General features: G+C 32.6%; 1 protein-coding gene across 5 annotated transcripts in view; it reads left to right on the top strand.

Annotated features, from left to right (window-relative positions):
• LOC100301564 (TGIF-like) overlaps nucleotides 1-16,092 on the top strand; it is a 160,532-nt gene that overhangs the window by 26,878 nt on the left and 117,562 nt on the right.

The following is a 16,092-nucleotide window of genomic DNA, read 5'->3' on the forward strand; positions in this document are numbered from 1 at the left end:
CACATTCGCTCTAAAAAAGCCTTCTTTTTGCTCTTGGTACACAATATACTGTTTTTAATACATTAATAGTCCATAAAAACGCTAAATAGAAATTATCCGATTTGGTCCAGATTAGGTGATGCTGGGGATAATACTTATAAGAAATAAGTTTCTCACTTTCCATTTTATGTAAAAAAAAAATATTTGTAAATTGCTTAGGTGAGAGTCAAACAAGTCAAATAAAAAACAATCCAATTACTTCATGTTGTGAATTTAAAAATATTTGTAATTAAATTATAAACATCCATAATTTAATTTGAAAATTTACGTTATAATAAAATATGTTCGTAAAAATTATAAATAAAATAATACCGACTTTAATATATACCAGTTCTACTAAAATTATTACATATTGATCAAGAGGCGCGGTGGAACCCCAATGGCACGTATAATAGTTTTACATGCTGTACCGTCAGGAGCACCGCGACACTATTATACTTCAAATTTATTAGATAACCTATATACTAATTTTAAAATCTGGTTGTTATATTATTATGTATGAGTATCCTATTTTAAAGATTTGAATTCGATTTTTCTAATTACCACAGCATTTTGCTAAAAATAATTGCTCCATTCGTGAATTAATTCAGATTAAAAACTTAATTTGGAATTTTTCTTCAATTTTTGCCTCCCCAATCCTCTTTTTTTAAACTCAGTCAGTTTTCAAGAATCGGTACTTGTTGATCATAAGAGGTTATAAATGTGCAGACCCCGAACAAACTGTACACATAATAGCCTACCCGATCGTATTTTCCTACACGAAAAAATTCTACGCATATTTTCTACACGGATATTCTTTACACCTCTTTTTGCTTCCTCCTAGAGGAAGCTTTGTAATAGTAAGGTTCGCTAAAACTTCGTAGAAACGCATTTGGAGGTGTTTAGAGTTCGAATCATGCGTTTTTAGAAAATGTCCTTGCGGATGGGTGTGTGTGTATGTACGTATAACGTTATGATTCTGGAACCACGAGACCGATCGTTATAAAATTTGACATGCATATATGTTTTCTGATTCTGAATTCGGAAAAAATTTATTTTTATTATTCTGACCATTGTATGACCATATTTAGCCATTTTTCGATTTTTGAAAAAATATTTTTGCTTTTTTTCGATAATATACAATATAATACAAATAATAGAGTATCTAAAAGAGCATAAAATTGCCTACTTTTTCCCACAAAATTTTTCAGATTGATCGTTCCGATCAATTTTTATGATAAAAAAGGTGATTTAAAAAAATTTAATATCTCCAAAACTAAATAGTCAAACTTTTTAAAAAATTTATGACAATAAAAAACGGTAATATCTATTTGCTGTAAAAAGTTGAAACCATGTTCAAGCTAAAAATCGATTACGGGAGTAAAAAGGCTTTAATTAAGTTGAAATTCTGGGAAAATATCGATCTTTTGATTACTTCGCTTAAGTTCTTTTTACAGCTGATAAAACCGTTTGGTTTAAAAGATATTAGGATTCCAATTCTTTGTCACTCACCCTGTATAACTGAAAATTACTATTTTTATTAAACCTTATCACTTGCTGACTAAAGTTCGGAATGATTTGAGACAATTCATGATTTTATGAGGTTATGAGAACCCTATGGCATTTCAAAATATTAAAGTTTAAATTTTGTTGTGAAAATTATGAAAATTATATGATTTGATTTTTAACGGGTGCTCCTTCAGTAAAATAATGAAGATTAAAAGTATTTTAAAAATCATTAATATACTGTGTATTTAAACAATATTTTATCTATTGGAACTATAAATTTTGTTAGGGGAAGCTACGTGCTAAAGAATTGGCAGTGGTTTTTATTATTTTACTACACTGCGAAACTCTACACAAGCGTATATTACCTATAGTCAGATAATTGTTACAACAATAGGTTATACGCTTGTGTAGAGTTTCGCAGTATAGTAAAATAATAAAAAATAGGTGTAGAGAAGATTAGTATAGAAAATATCCGTGTAAAATTTTCCCGTGTAGAAATAGTATATCGTGCAACTAGGGAGGGGAATTGGCTTCTTCTAGCGAGAATGACGTTTTAGATTTTCTAGATCTGAGTCTGAATCAGCCACCCCTCCCTTGTTGCACATCGTATTTTTTTTTATAAGGGCAAGAATAGACCCTTTTTTCATGCATGGGAAAGGAATAGAAAATTGAGGACTTTTTCATGCATATCATAAAGTTGTATACTTTTTATTCTTTTAGTTTCTCAAAATTTTCAAAATTTTTTCAAATTGTAAAAATTGTAAAAATTGTACGAATTTTTCAAAATTTTTCTTAATCTTTTGAACAACTAATATTTTACATCACGTTGCTGAGAAAAACTCAATTTTCTATTTATTTCTCATGCATGAAAATGAGTCTGTTTCATGCACGTATTAGAATAGTCTATATCTCGTGTAAATTGCCACCCAAGCCGAAGGTGAGGGTGTCAAACACGAGATATGGGCTGTCTAATTTCCTCCCTTGGTGTGTATACTATTTTTCTTTACACCAGCACCGAAAATGCAAATTTCTTTCCAGGTGCCCGGAAGGAAAATTGTGCTTTCGGTGCAGGTATATAGAGAAATAGTATATTGTGCAACTATGACGGGGGGGGGGGGATTACTAACGAGGGCGACATTGGAATCGAGGGCACCGCAGACTTGACAAGTGCCTGTAAAAACCCGTTTTCATGCATATAGAGTGAATGGTAAGTTGCGCATTTTGAGTCGTAAGTTGATTTTTATTATACTTGAATCGAAAAAACTATAGCTTTTATTTGGTCAGTATTAAGGTTTAAAACCCCAATCCAACACAACACGCGCTACCGCTGACATGCGGTTCTCACCCTTACGAAGACCCTTGCCAGAAACAAGTCTGTAACAAATCAAGAATATTCTTTGAGGTTTTGTATTCGGAGTCTGCTCATGCACGATCTTCTCCAGGACCTTGGAGAGAAAGCTCAGAAGGGATATTGCACGAAATTCCGAAACAACAGATGGAATAAGTTTCTTCTTAAAGGGCACCAAGTGAGCCTTTTTTCAGACATAGGAATAGACCCTACAGGACAGTAATGCATTAAATGAGGTCTCTAGAAGATGTCCTTAGACAGGGAGAGATTTTGCTATAACGCTTTAAAGTATCCTATCCTGACCAGGACATCGCCCAGATCATGCCTCATCAGACACGGTTGTGTCGCCTTTTTAAAGCTTCTCGACAGCTATATAATTGTCTTAGTTCGGAGTCAATCCATAGAAAGTAATCTTTGTGTTTTGGTTTGAGCTTTTGACTCAGATGTTCTAGTTATATGTCAACTTCGCTTTCAGAACAATTAATTGACGAGCAGTCACAAGCGGCAAAGTAGGATAAAAACTCATCTTATTAAATCTTCCTAATTTGAAGTTCTTGTATGTAAAACTTTTAAAAGCAGAGGGTTCTGTCGAAGTCCATTTCAACATCTATAATGTTATGCCACTTGGGAAGGTTGCTAGTGAATTGTTCGCATTCAGCACTATGTTGTCGTCGTCAATGTAAATCAGATTACGTTTGAGAATCCTTGACGTTGTTAGTCTAGTCCACTAATTTATTTCACTTTTAAATTAAAGGTTTAATTTGCAGGCTAGGTCCCTAACAATTAAAAAAAAAATTACAAAAATTAACTCCAAAGTGTTTTAGTACACTTGCTTTCTAATGTATCATTCAGATGGAATCACCGACAAGGCGTGTTAATTTCCATTTAAACCTAATTTATGGTGTTTTTTGATTTATAAATAATTTTGGCTTGCTGATATTCATGAAATTGTGGAATGAGATTTCTTGTTATTTTGCAAAAGGGATGTTGTTGTTTACATCACCCATTACTATCTAGTTATAATCGTATTTCACAGAGTATCTTCGTATGTCGGTCATCAGTTTTTAATTATTAGAGAAAAAGACACTTGGTAGCAAATAGATTACGGCAACAAAGATTGGTGTCTTTTTGCTCTGTTTTACGCAATATATCCTTCGGGACTTTCGGTTTTCTCTCTACCTCTAACTGCGGAAAGCACAGGATAATCGCTTTTTAGCTATTACGAACGTACAATGCACTGTTGCAAGATCGAGTAGCCATTAACCTATGCAAACAGGTAATCAACACTGTACTTAAAATGCGTCTCAGCCACGCCAAAGAAGTAGAAGGTGGGGTGAGCAGTCACGAGATATTGTCGAAATATCCTTATGTACGCATTTCCTCCCGGCTAAGTCAATTCTTATTTGATTTAATCAGAGTAGCAGTTGTTTTTTCCTTCGACTGTTAACTAATACCAGCGATGCTCCTAATTCCCTTAAAATGTCTATCATATTTCTATGAGCTTCTTGGCGATACTATATTACCTAAAATTTCGCCAAGATAATGGTATACATTTCTATGTTTGTCATTTTCAGGAATTAATTCGCATATTATAACTCCGAAATATCTAACCAAACAAAGCATTTCTCCTCCTGATAATTTTAGCTCCAAATTATTTGTTAGTCAATTTAAGGCAATACTTAGCAATTTGATCGAATTTTGTAAAACAAAATAAAATTTGCTATTCTTGTTTTTAGGCGATGTAACAAAAGATATTATTTTGAAAAAATAAATGTATTTACAATAAAACGCATCGTCGCATGATCTTGTGCGGACAGGTTTGTCTATAGACACTGATATATATGTGCTCTGCGACTGCTTTAATGACTAGAAGTCCCTACTTATGCGGGTATTGCTGATTTTTTCTTGGTTCGTTACGTTTTCGCTATTCTTCTGAATGAATGCACTTTAAATTCATTTAAATTGTTATAATTTGTTTTATATTTATACATTTACTTTTTATTGCAAACAGCATTACAATACTTCTACACTCTCGAGAATACTCGTTATTTTGCAAAATATTAAAATGTAATATTCTCATCCTCACTTATTCTTTTAATCTACTCAATTTTTCTCATAACAACATAATGTCCAGTTAATAAAAACCAATCTTATCTAATCTAACCCATATAGCAGCCAATCTTTCAATAATATTGCCCAAAACTTGCATTGGCAGATTCGGCAGATTCAAAAATATCGTGGCCAGATTATTAGGGAAAAAGTAATTTCGGTTTTTTTTTATATATTTCAAGGTAAATTGTTTAATATAAACTAGTGCGATTCACCTCACTCCTGGCGTCGCTCGGTTAAAATATATATTGCAATAGTCATGAAATTCAAGTTTTTTTAAGGTCTTTTTTCCTACAAGTTTTAAATAATAAAGATTTAAAACACGAAAATTACGCATTGATTTTTAATGGAAGGTAAAATTTTAAAACTTAAAATATTAAAAAAAACCAAGACAGTCAAAAGAATAAATTTTAAATTTTAAAATTAAAACAAAAATACTCTCAACTCTTGTTATTTTATATTTCCTAATATTTCAATTGGATATAACAAGAGTTGAGAGTATTTTTGTTTTAAATTTAAAATTTATTCTTTTGACTGTCTTGGTTTTTTTTTTAAATATTTTAAGTTTTAAATCGATAGTTATTTATCACTAGTGAGAACATTGACGTGATTTTGTTATGTATTAAAATTGTATAGTTTTCTACGTCAATTTGTCACATTCGATGTGACATTTGTTTAAAAAACAGAAAGAAAAATTTTTTGCTGCAAATCACTTAAACCAATTAATTAATGCAGAAATACCTGATAAAAATGAAAATGAAAAATAGATTCTTTGCTGCTGCTCGAGCGAAGCGAGCGTTATTTGCTAGTCAGAAATTATTCTCATTCTAAAAGTCAATCAAATGATAACCATTATATACTTGAATTCAAAAATATTTTAAAATTTTACTCGAGTTTTGATATGCAATCTACAGTTAATTTTCAGAGTTTGTCTAATATTCAACCTATTGATAGTCATAAAGAATATATTCAAATTCTTTTTTCTTGTTTAAGTACAAACGGACACTGGATTATTGTTTGTGGTACAAAGGCAATGTAATACAAATTTTTGATAGTATTAACAAAAAATGTCTTAATGATTATGCATAAAATTTGTATTGATATAAGGCTGTTTCCAAATAAAGATAATTTACGCATATCTTTTAAACAAGCACAGTATCCGACTAATTATGATTGCAGTGTTTTTGGTATATCATTTGCAGTCGCTATTGTATTTAATATTTGGCCATGCAATATTCAATTTCATATTAGTGAATTGCGAGAACATTTGATTAGAATGTATGATACATTAACTTTATTATTTTTTCCAATCTCAAAAGATTATAAAAACGCTACAATGAAAAAACGGACATTTTGGTCCTCAGCAATATTGCTCGAAAATTTATAAAGGTTATATAATCCTTTCACAATATTATCTAATCTAGCTAATCTGGAAATTCAACACTCAGGTAATATTGACCAAACATTGAGCGCTATATGGACATTTTCAAGGTCTTCCTTGCTTGTTTCGGGAAGAACCATCTGGATGGTACATATACATATATATATATTGTTTTTTGGAAATGCAATCCGAAAACGGACATTACCCCTTGCAGCATAAGCTATACATTTTGTATAGCTTATGACTGTGATTGACTCGAGGAGTTTTTTCTTGTAATATTGTAATTTAATATGTAACATTTACAAAAATTGATCTGAAGAGGTTGGGAACCAAACCAACGAAACGTCGTCAGTGAAATATCTATTTGTTTGGAGTTTTTTATTTACAAGGGTTGACTCTCTCACTTCTGCTTTCCTTATATTTTTTTTTTGTTAACATGGAGAGCAAAAAACATAATTGTTCTAGGTATTTTATTTATTCTTGAAATAAATAACATCGTGTTACTCTGTAAATAATGATTTTGTTTGTTTTTTGAATGCCTTATTAACAATATATACAAGGTGACCTATTTTAAATTTCCGCCGCTTATAACTCGTCAGGAAAAGCCTCAATAAAAAAAGGTAGAAAAAAAAATTTGTAGGCAATCAAGGAGAGAGTCAAACAATTACCTTGGATTTAACCTTCATTTTAAAGTCAACTTTGATTTTATTATAAGAACTTGTTTTTATTGCAAAAATAAATGAAGCGGAAAATTTGGAGTTCAGAATGGTATTATTGGCTGGGGTGCCGAAGGTCGTTTGGAGGTTATAGAGCCAGTTTGAAGTAATCTACCTGTCTAATTCCTCTTGAAAGGTCTTAATAAAAAACTAGCTAAAAACTCACTTGCTGACGCTTCTTTTCATATTTCTATAATAATAGAAATATGAAACAAAAACAATAATAAAAAAATATACCATTATTAAAATATTATTTTATTTCAAAATCAGAAGTAATTACATCATAACATTAAAGCATAATACTTATTATTCAAATTTAAATTCAATTCGAATGTATTGTTATTGAGCAATATTATGTAGTTATTGAAAAAATATATTTATTTTGATGCGATGTGATGTATTAAACATAATACCGAAGGGATTAGACTTTATTTACGACGGACAAAATATCAGAGAAAAAGGACTAAAATTGACGTCAAGACAAAACTACATCACTATAGACGATAATAGAAAATTGCGAAATGTTTGCCATGGCGACGATCATAGTTTTTTAGATGTTCTTTACATCGAGATCTGACGATGAGACGACTTAACTTGAAATAGGCGTGATATAATATAGATGTGGATGTCATGTTAATTGACCTGCTTCTATTGGTTGTAAGAGTCATACAACAGATATATGACATTGTAATTGTTTTAACTTGGTCTTCAAATATCCTGGACACGGGATCTGTTGCCATATTATGGCGCGTTTATCAAAGTAACAAAGTCAGTTCTGTCTATTTATTATTTAATACTATACATTTAATTGTAAACTAATATAAAAATTTAAGGGAATAACATTGAAGTCTTTAATTTAAGTTAAATATAACCATATTTTAAATTTATAAGTTAAAAAATATTTAATTAAAAAGTATATTAATGTAGTAATATAAGCCATGTTTCATGGGGCGCGTGGTAGCATGGAAGCCGACATGGTAAATTGCGTACTTTATTATACTAGTAATAATATTTATTAATTTTAATTTAATGGTATAGTATTAAATTAAAATTAAAATTATTACCTATTGATCAAATATTAGTGTATATATAATTTATTTTTAATATATTTCCGTTCTTTAAAATATTATTTATTCTTTTTTATTATTAAATATATTTAGTCTTAATAAAGATGGTATATTTTATGCCTAAGACGAAAATTACTGGTACAATTTTTACTTATCCAGTTTTTTTAGGTTGTTAAACAATAAATAATTCTCTTCGTGTATTTTACGGGGTGAAAACTGAGTAAAATTGGCTCCTAATTTAGGTTACACATTTTTTACTGATACATAATCGTTCGACACTTATTATTATATAAGCAAATAGCGAAACAGGGTCTATGATACAATGCACTATAAGTATACAACAAAGATACCAAAAAATGTTTTAACTACAGCAGACAATGTCATAAGTATATGATCTGCGTTAGAATTCCAGGAAGACCAAAATTATAAGTCTAGATATATTCCCTGAAAAATCCGAAAAGTGCAAAATCCCATCTTCACCTAAAAATATTGCAAAATTACATCCTGAATAGCGAAACATGGTCTACCATACAATGCTCTAAGAATACAGCTAATGTACCGAAAAAAAGTTCACTCACAGTAGACAATGTCCAGGTATCAAAATCTTCTCCTGGATAGCAAGACATGGTCTGCTGTGATACACCGCACTAAATATACAACAAATATGAAAAAAAAATTTCACTTTCAGTAGACGATGTCCAGGTGTCAAAATCACCTCTTAGATGGCCAGACATGGTTTACAATGCAATGCACTATAAGTATACAAGAAATGTACTAAAGGAAAGGAGGATGCCCATGAATATAGGGGATTTCTGACCGTAACGCAGTACCTACGAAACGTATACCAGCGTATAGGGCACAAAAAAATGTAAAGATAAAAAAAAAATTTGACCCCCATAACCCCCGGAAACATAGATAAAAGCTACATGAAAATTTTATCTCCTAAAAGGCAAAAAATGTTGTAATACCGCAAAAAATAATTAAAACACAACTGTAAGGGGCCCCTACAAAGCTAGAATCAAATCTCCTATAGAATACAGTAGAAAAAAGTAATTTTTAATTCGGAGCCACCCCTAAGTCACGATTAATAGAGGAATAATGAGCGTAACATCGACTCACCCTCGTAGTACTTTACGTTTTAAAGTATCTTGGCACACTTTTTTCTAAACTATCGAGGTGCCTATCAAAAGTTAGTATCAAAACGCAATGCTTCGCTGCATCCCTGATTAGGAGCCACCCCCTGAAGGAGTATAAAATCTCTAAGTTCGGATTTCTTTGAAATCGAGCATTTGCGCCTTGCCACCGTACTTATCCTTGGCACAGTTTTTGGGGGTTTTATCACAGTTCAAATTAAAGCTCGCAACAAATGCAGCAGAAATAAATTATTTTTTGCTGGGAGCCACCCCTAAGTCTCGATTAATAGAAGTACCGACTCACCCCCGTAGTACTTTGCGTTTTAAAATGCTTGGCACATTTTACCTAAACTATCTAGGTGCCTATCCTGGGTACGGCTGAACTCGGAGCAATTCTCCGTTTTTCCCGGTATTGCATAAATTCCTCACCTCAAAAAGTAAAAATATGACAATTTCACGTGCTAAGACACTTTAACCTTTAAGATTAAACCTTTAAAGGGTGACTCCCAATCAGGGGTGCAACAGTATATTGTGTTTCGATACGAGCTTTTGATAGGCACCTCGATAGTTTAGAAAAGTGCCAAAACATTTTAAAACGCAAAGTACTATGAGGGTGAGTCGATGTTACGCTCATCATTCATCTATTTATCGTGACTGAGGGATGGCTCCCCATTAAAAATTATTTTTTTCTACTGTATTATATACGAGATTTGATTCTAGCTTTGTAGGGACCCTTTACAGTTGAGCTTTAATTATTTTTTGCGGTATTACAAAATTTTTTGCCTTTTAGGAGATGAAATTTTCATGTAGTTTTTTTTCTATGTTCCCGGTGGTTATGGAAATCAAAATTTTTTTTTAACTTTATATTTTTTCGTGACATATACACTGGTATAGGTTTCGTAGGTACCGCGTTACGGACAGAAATCCCCTTTACTCATAAGCATCCTCCTTTTCACTTTCTATGGACGATGTCTAGGTGTCGAAATCACCTCCCGGATGGCCAGACATAGTCTACAATACAACGCACTGAGTATACATCAAATATACTAAAAAAATTTTTTACTTTCTTTAGATGATGTCCAGGTGTCAGGTTGATCCTGAGCTCAACCCATTATAGTTATGGTAAATGATACACGGTGTGACCTTCAAATTACACCAAGTTCAACCACCAAGAAACCACGTTTATAATCATAAGTATATTATCAGCGTTAAAATTCCAGGAAGACAAAAATTTCAAGAAGTCCAGAAAAATTTCCTGAAAAATCTGGAAAGTGCGATATTTCATCTTTACATCGAAATATTGCAATATTGATGCACTGATGAAAAAAAATAAAACAGTAGGAATATTCTTAGATGTTAAGACTCGTGTGATAGTTCAAAAAATTTCAATTAGAATTGAAGGAATTTGAATAAATTGAACTGGAAATGACGTTTTGAACAGAAATTAAATTAATATTGTGTAGATGTAGAAATAAAAAAAGGCTCAGATAAAAGTTGTAGGTTGTTATATCCAAGAGTACTCATATTTTTGACTGCGGACTCAGAAGTCACGTTAAATCTTACTTTTAAATCAAAATAGTTTATTGAAAACAAAAGAAATTTTCAAAGAATTAACATCTTTATCCTAAAATGATATTTAGTGCGTTTGGTCATTAGTGTAAAATTTTATATTCACGACAAGGTCTTCGATGGCTATATTCACGTTAATTTTCTCTGCTAGTATAAGCATCTGCCTAGACAGTATTTACAGAGATAAACACTTCAGTATTTTTTAATACACCAGCATTTTAAAAACTAGTATTACAAATCATGGAGGGATTTTCGAACACTTAATTAGGTTAACTATAAAATTCGCATAACTTTTCTATGGTTTTACTTTCATCGGCCGGTACCATTGCAGTCTTACCTTTATCGGCCAGATTGAGATACTTGCCTTTATCGGCCGACATCTTTACGGTCTTGTCTTTCTCTCCATTCTTATCATCGCCTCTTTTTACGCTCTTTTTTCTTTTATGTTCATTCACTGCTCAAACCTGATCTCCTCTTTCTCATTGCTTTTTCCTCTCTTTCTCCAGATCTTATCCTTCTCCTCTTTGGACGAGAAAATGTTTTTTTTCGTCTCCTTGTTTTTTGTCTCTTTAACTTCCCATACTATCTCCTCCAGATTCTCGAGCAGACAGTCCTCCAACTCTTTCTCCTCGTTCCATCTCTTTTCTTTGTGTAGCCACACTTCTGATGGTCTTGTTCTCCTCAGCCTTCACTTTTTTCTCCTTCTCACGCCCTGGACTATCATCCGCTTTCATCACCTTATCTTTTATTTTTCTAATTGTCCTTTTTAATCTATCTCTGCCCTTTCTATTATCCTCTAGCTTTCCCTTTCTCACTTTGACTTCACCTTCCAGGTCCAACATCTTTCTCTCTACCACCTCTCTTTGTCCCCTCTCCAGTTGCAGCTTACCTTTTATTCCTTAAACTCTTCTTTTAAGTCCCTCATCTCCCTTTCCAATCTTTTTTTGTAATTCGTCATCCTTTCTCTGCTTACTTTATCTCAATGCTTTCTGTGTTTTTGTCTGCTTTGACAAACCTCCCGTAGTTTATTTCACAGGTCTTGGTGTGCTTCTCAAATCTATACCTTTTTAGCTATCGCTTGCTTTTTTTTACTCCTAGATTACTTCCTTATTTTTCCTCTTCCAAAGTATCTTACTTAGGTTTCCGACTTGTTCCTTCCTTCCTTAATATACTTCTTGCCATTTCGCTCCTATAATTTTTGTTTTCTCGTATTCTTCTATCACGTGTTTTAATGTCTTCTGTTCCTCACCACACATCCTGAATTTTCTTTCCTCTTCTTTTCTCGAATATTTCTTTCTCCTTATCTCGCTGTCCATAATGAATCTCGCTGTTATTTCGAGCGACCCTTGCCTAGGCTCTCCTGCTCGCATTATATATTCCGAGATTTTTCCTTGCTCCTTTAGGAGTAATTTTATCTTCCTTGCGTTACTTGATCCTCTTATTTCCTCTCTCTGATTCTGCCATTGTAAGTCTTTGTTTATCCTCTCAATTTCCTCCTTGATCCTTTCTCCTTCTTCCACTCTTCTACTGTACTTTGTCATTGATATTCCACACTTTTTTAATTCGCTCCTCCTCACATCCTTTCCTCCTCTCTTCCGACTTCCTCTCGTCTTACTTCTTTAGTAATCTTCAGCATTCTCTTAGCAGCGAGTTCTCTTTCTCCTTCTTTAGTTTTTTTCTATATTTTATGGCCCTTTTTTCTGCTCTGGTTCCCAGCTTGAACCGTTTCGTCTCCCAGTGTACAATGTGCGCTGGTATTGTCCTCTCTAGTTGAAGTATCGATTTCAGATATCTCCTCTGCACTTTCTCTAGTTCCTCGTATCATTCGGATGGTACCTCCCGAAACAGGCATGAGAACCCGTGAAAACGCTTACATACTTTTATTAATTTAATGTTTTTTTTACTTTTATTTTACAATAATAACACAATATTTCGAATAATCTTCGAGACATATTGCTACAATATTGTTTTTTTTTTTTTAAACACAATCAAAAAACAGACATTAGCCTTTACAACATTAAACAATATTACTGGACACTATTTAGAATATTCAATAATCTGCCTGCAATATTTTCGAATCTGATAAATCTGCCGATTCAACTTTCAGACAATATTGCGAAAAGATTGGGTGCTATAAGGGTTACACATCAATACATAATGGTGCATTGGTAACCTTAAAAAGGGAGGCTAAGTCTCCAGAAAGTCGGCAAATTTAGTTATTAATTTATCACTTTCCTTTTACAAGTTAAATTTACAATATTTTTCTCTACTTTTTACTGGTTCTCTTCATATGCCACTTACTTTTCTTCGCCTGGAAACTTTTCCAGTATAAAACAGGGGTTTAATATTTCAACTGGTCTTTACAAGCTAAAATATAGTTTTTAAATTGTAGGCATAGCATGACATATTTTCAAAGTTGGAGATTTGTATGCCGGTAAGCTTTTACAAAAGTAAAATCGGGTTTTTCCCAGCTGCCAGAGTAGACTTATCGTTAAGGATATGGCAACTTTTCTTAGACGGATACTACACAGTTGAAAAGTGGTATTTTAGTAAAAGATTTCTTGTCTTCTTGGTCATGTAAAGAAAGTTGTCAGAGCCTTACTGATGAGTCAACTCTGACAAAACGCTGATATTAGTTTCGTTAAGACTGGCTTGTGTACAGATCTCCGATTTGGAGAATATGCAATGCCAAACCTATAGTATACAAATTGTTTCTTGGCTTGTAAAGACTAATATAGTAACTTAACATCAAGTTTACTTTTTCACGAGAGATATATTTTCTTACAGACTTGTCTAATGTAAGACGATACCCTTATCTGTGGCAAAGCGAGCTAATTCGAACTAAAATTACTTTGTCTTTCTAGGCACGACCGCGACACGGAAGTGCCTTATAGTTTCGTGTGCGAAAAATGTGTGAGATGCGATATCTCACGCATTTTTCGACCGATCGGGCTGAAATTTTAGGAGATGTCTCCTTTTGCATTTTTTATCCCGATCCTCTACGTCGTTTTGAAATGCGGGAACAATTTGTTCGATTTTTAAGCGTTTTTTTAATAAAAATTTTCCTGTGATGCGATTATCTCGGAAAGACTTTAATCAATCGGGCTAAAAATTTGTGTGCGAACTCCCCTCGTAATACAAAGCTGACAGATTTATTTTGGGCTTGATCCTGCACGTATACGCAGAATGCGGTCACCTCCAAAAATAGCTAAAAACGGTTTTTTAGCTCTAAGTCGAATTATAAGCATTCTACAAAAAAAAGTTAAATGGAAAAGTTATAGATCTTTGAAAAATACAACTTTTTCCCATTAACATCAAATCATGAAAATGCTTAGAACTCGAGTTTACAGCCCAAAATCGTTTTTTTACAGCTAAAAACCAATTATTTGCCATAAAACATTACGGATTTACGTTTTACATGAAAATGTTAAATGTAAAAGTTGTAAACATTTTCAAAATACAACTTTTTACCGTGGCAAATATTTTTTTAAACACTTTTTGACATACACAACCCATAAAGCGATTTTTTGATACATAAATTCAATAATAACTTCGGTGCAACATGCCCATCCAACCCAATTATTTTCAGCAATTTTCCTATATTATTAAAAGCTGAAATTTATATTTTGGCTTTTATCTCATACATATATACAAAATTAAACCACTTTTTTAATTAAATTATAAAAAATGCATAATTTAGGAAATACGTAATCGCCGAATACAATCCGTGTCATTTGGTATCATATAACGACGTACGCTATATCAATTAAATCTTTTAAGCTGAATCAGTACAATTCACTTTCAAAATTCAAGGGTATATACTAAACTAGATAAACCTAAACCCAATAAAGAAAATTGTTTAGATTGAAGAAAATCTCTAAGTAGCTTACTACATCCCTCTAGACTAAGCTAAATACCTAAACAATCAATTTTCTAATATTCTAATTGAAATCCTACAAACGAAATATCATCCTTTTGTTTACTTCCTCTTGAATACTGCGATACAAAAGTGTTGCATTATTTATCTGAAATTACAATAGAATAAAATTAAAATAAGATATATTTTAAGAATATCTATAAACAAAAATAAATAATTGATACAAATACAAATAAGTTACTGATTTTCCAGTAGTGTTGATGATAGTGTTGATGACGGCCAGAAGAATAACAATCAAAACTTTGACAACAATATTGAAACAAAAAACAGGATAACCTTGCGTACTGGCACCAGATTTAACCACACTACCCTGTAAAGACAAATATCATAAATAAATAATATTAGTAAAACAATTATCTACCTATTAGATATACTTAGGCATCATCAACACTGATACTGCAAACAATTTCTGGTTTGCTGTATGAGTCACCTTCATTTTCTTTGCACCTGTAAACAAGCCAACTTTCAAAAGATTTGCCAAAGGTACAAGATTTATTGTCATTGAATTATTCGATCCTATTTGTTGGTACATTTATTTTTGCGCATTTTATAGGTATAAGTACTTGTCTAACTATTTGTAGCCGAGTGCAAGCCACGGTTACGCTTTAACCAACACCATAGCAAATTGCTCCGCCCGAGAATAATACCCTCCCTTTTTACAGGCTGGAGTACGCGCGCGTTAGAAGTGGTTCGGATTTAAGCACGCGAGACAACGAATTTGCGTTAATGGTTTCGAATAGAAGAGTACACGTTCAAGCGTATGTGTCACTTTTTAAGTGGTGCACAGGCCATAGTGTGAGCTCTATCTGCAAATATTTACAAGAACGCCAGACGAGAAAGGACACTCTGTATCTGAATTAAGTTGCAATCAACGTGACGGTAATGTTAGTGCCTACAATGCAATTTACAAAGTAATAGTTACAGTAAGGTTACAAACGCCTCAACGTGTAGAACATTTGATTAGCGAGCACTTCTTACTTATTTCCCCGACATTATGCGAGACGCCACACGTATTTGTCGATGAAAGCAACTTAGTGATATACATTTATAAGGAAAAATTCGTTACCTCATGAAATTTTTATTCAATATTACATTGTGCCAAAATTGCCCAAGTTGAATGAATGAAGAACTTCGCTGTGACTAATGAGTGAATGAAGATGGCTAAAAAAATGTTATGATTAAAATTATGATGAAAGATAACATTTCTAGGCATTTCTCTTGTCATCTATGCTGCTCACTATTCTCAAAGACAATAGCGTATCAAGATAAAAAATACAACACAAGATGTAGTGTATCAAAATTTCA

The sequence above is a fragment of the Nasonia vitripennis genome, assembly GCF_009193385.2.
Source record: "Nasonia vitripennis strain AsymCx chromosome 2 unlocalized genomic scaffold, Nvit_psr_1.1 chr2_random0005, whole genome shotgun sequence".
NCBI classification, from domain to species: domain Eukaryota; kingdom Metazoa; phylum Arthropoda; class Insecta; order Hymenoptera; family Pteromalidae; genus Nasonia; species Nasonia vitripennis.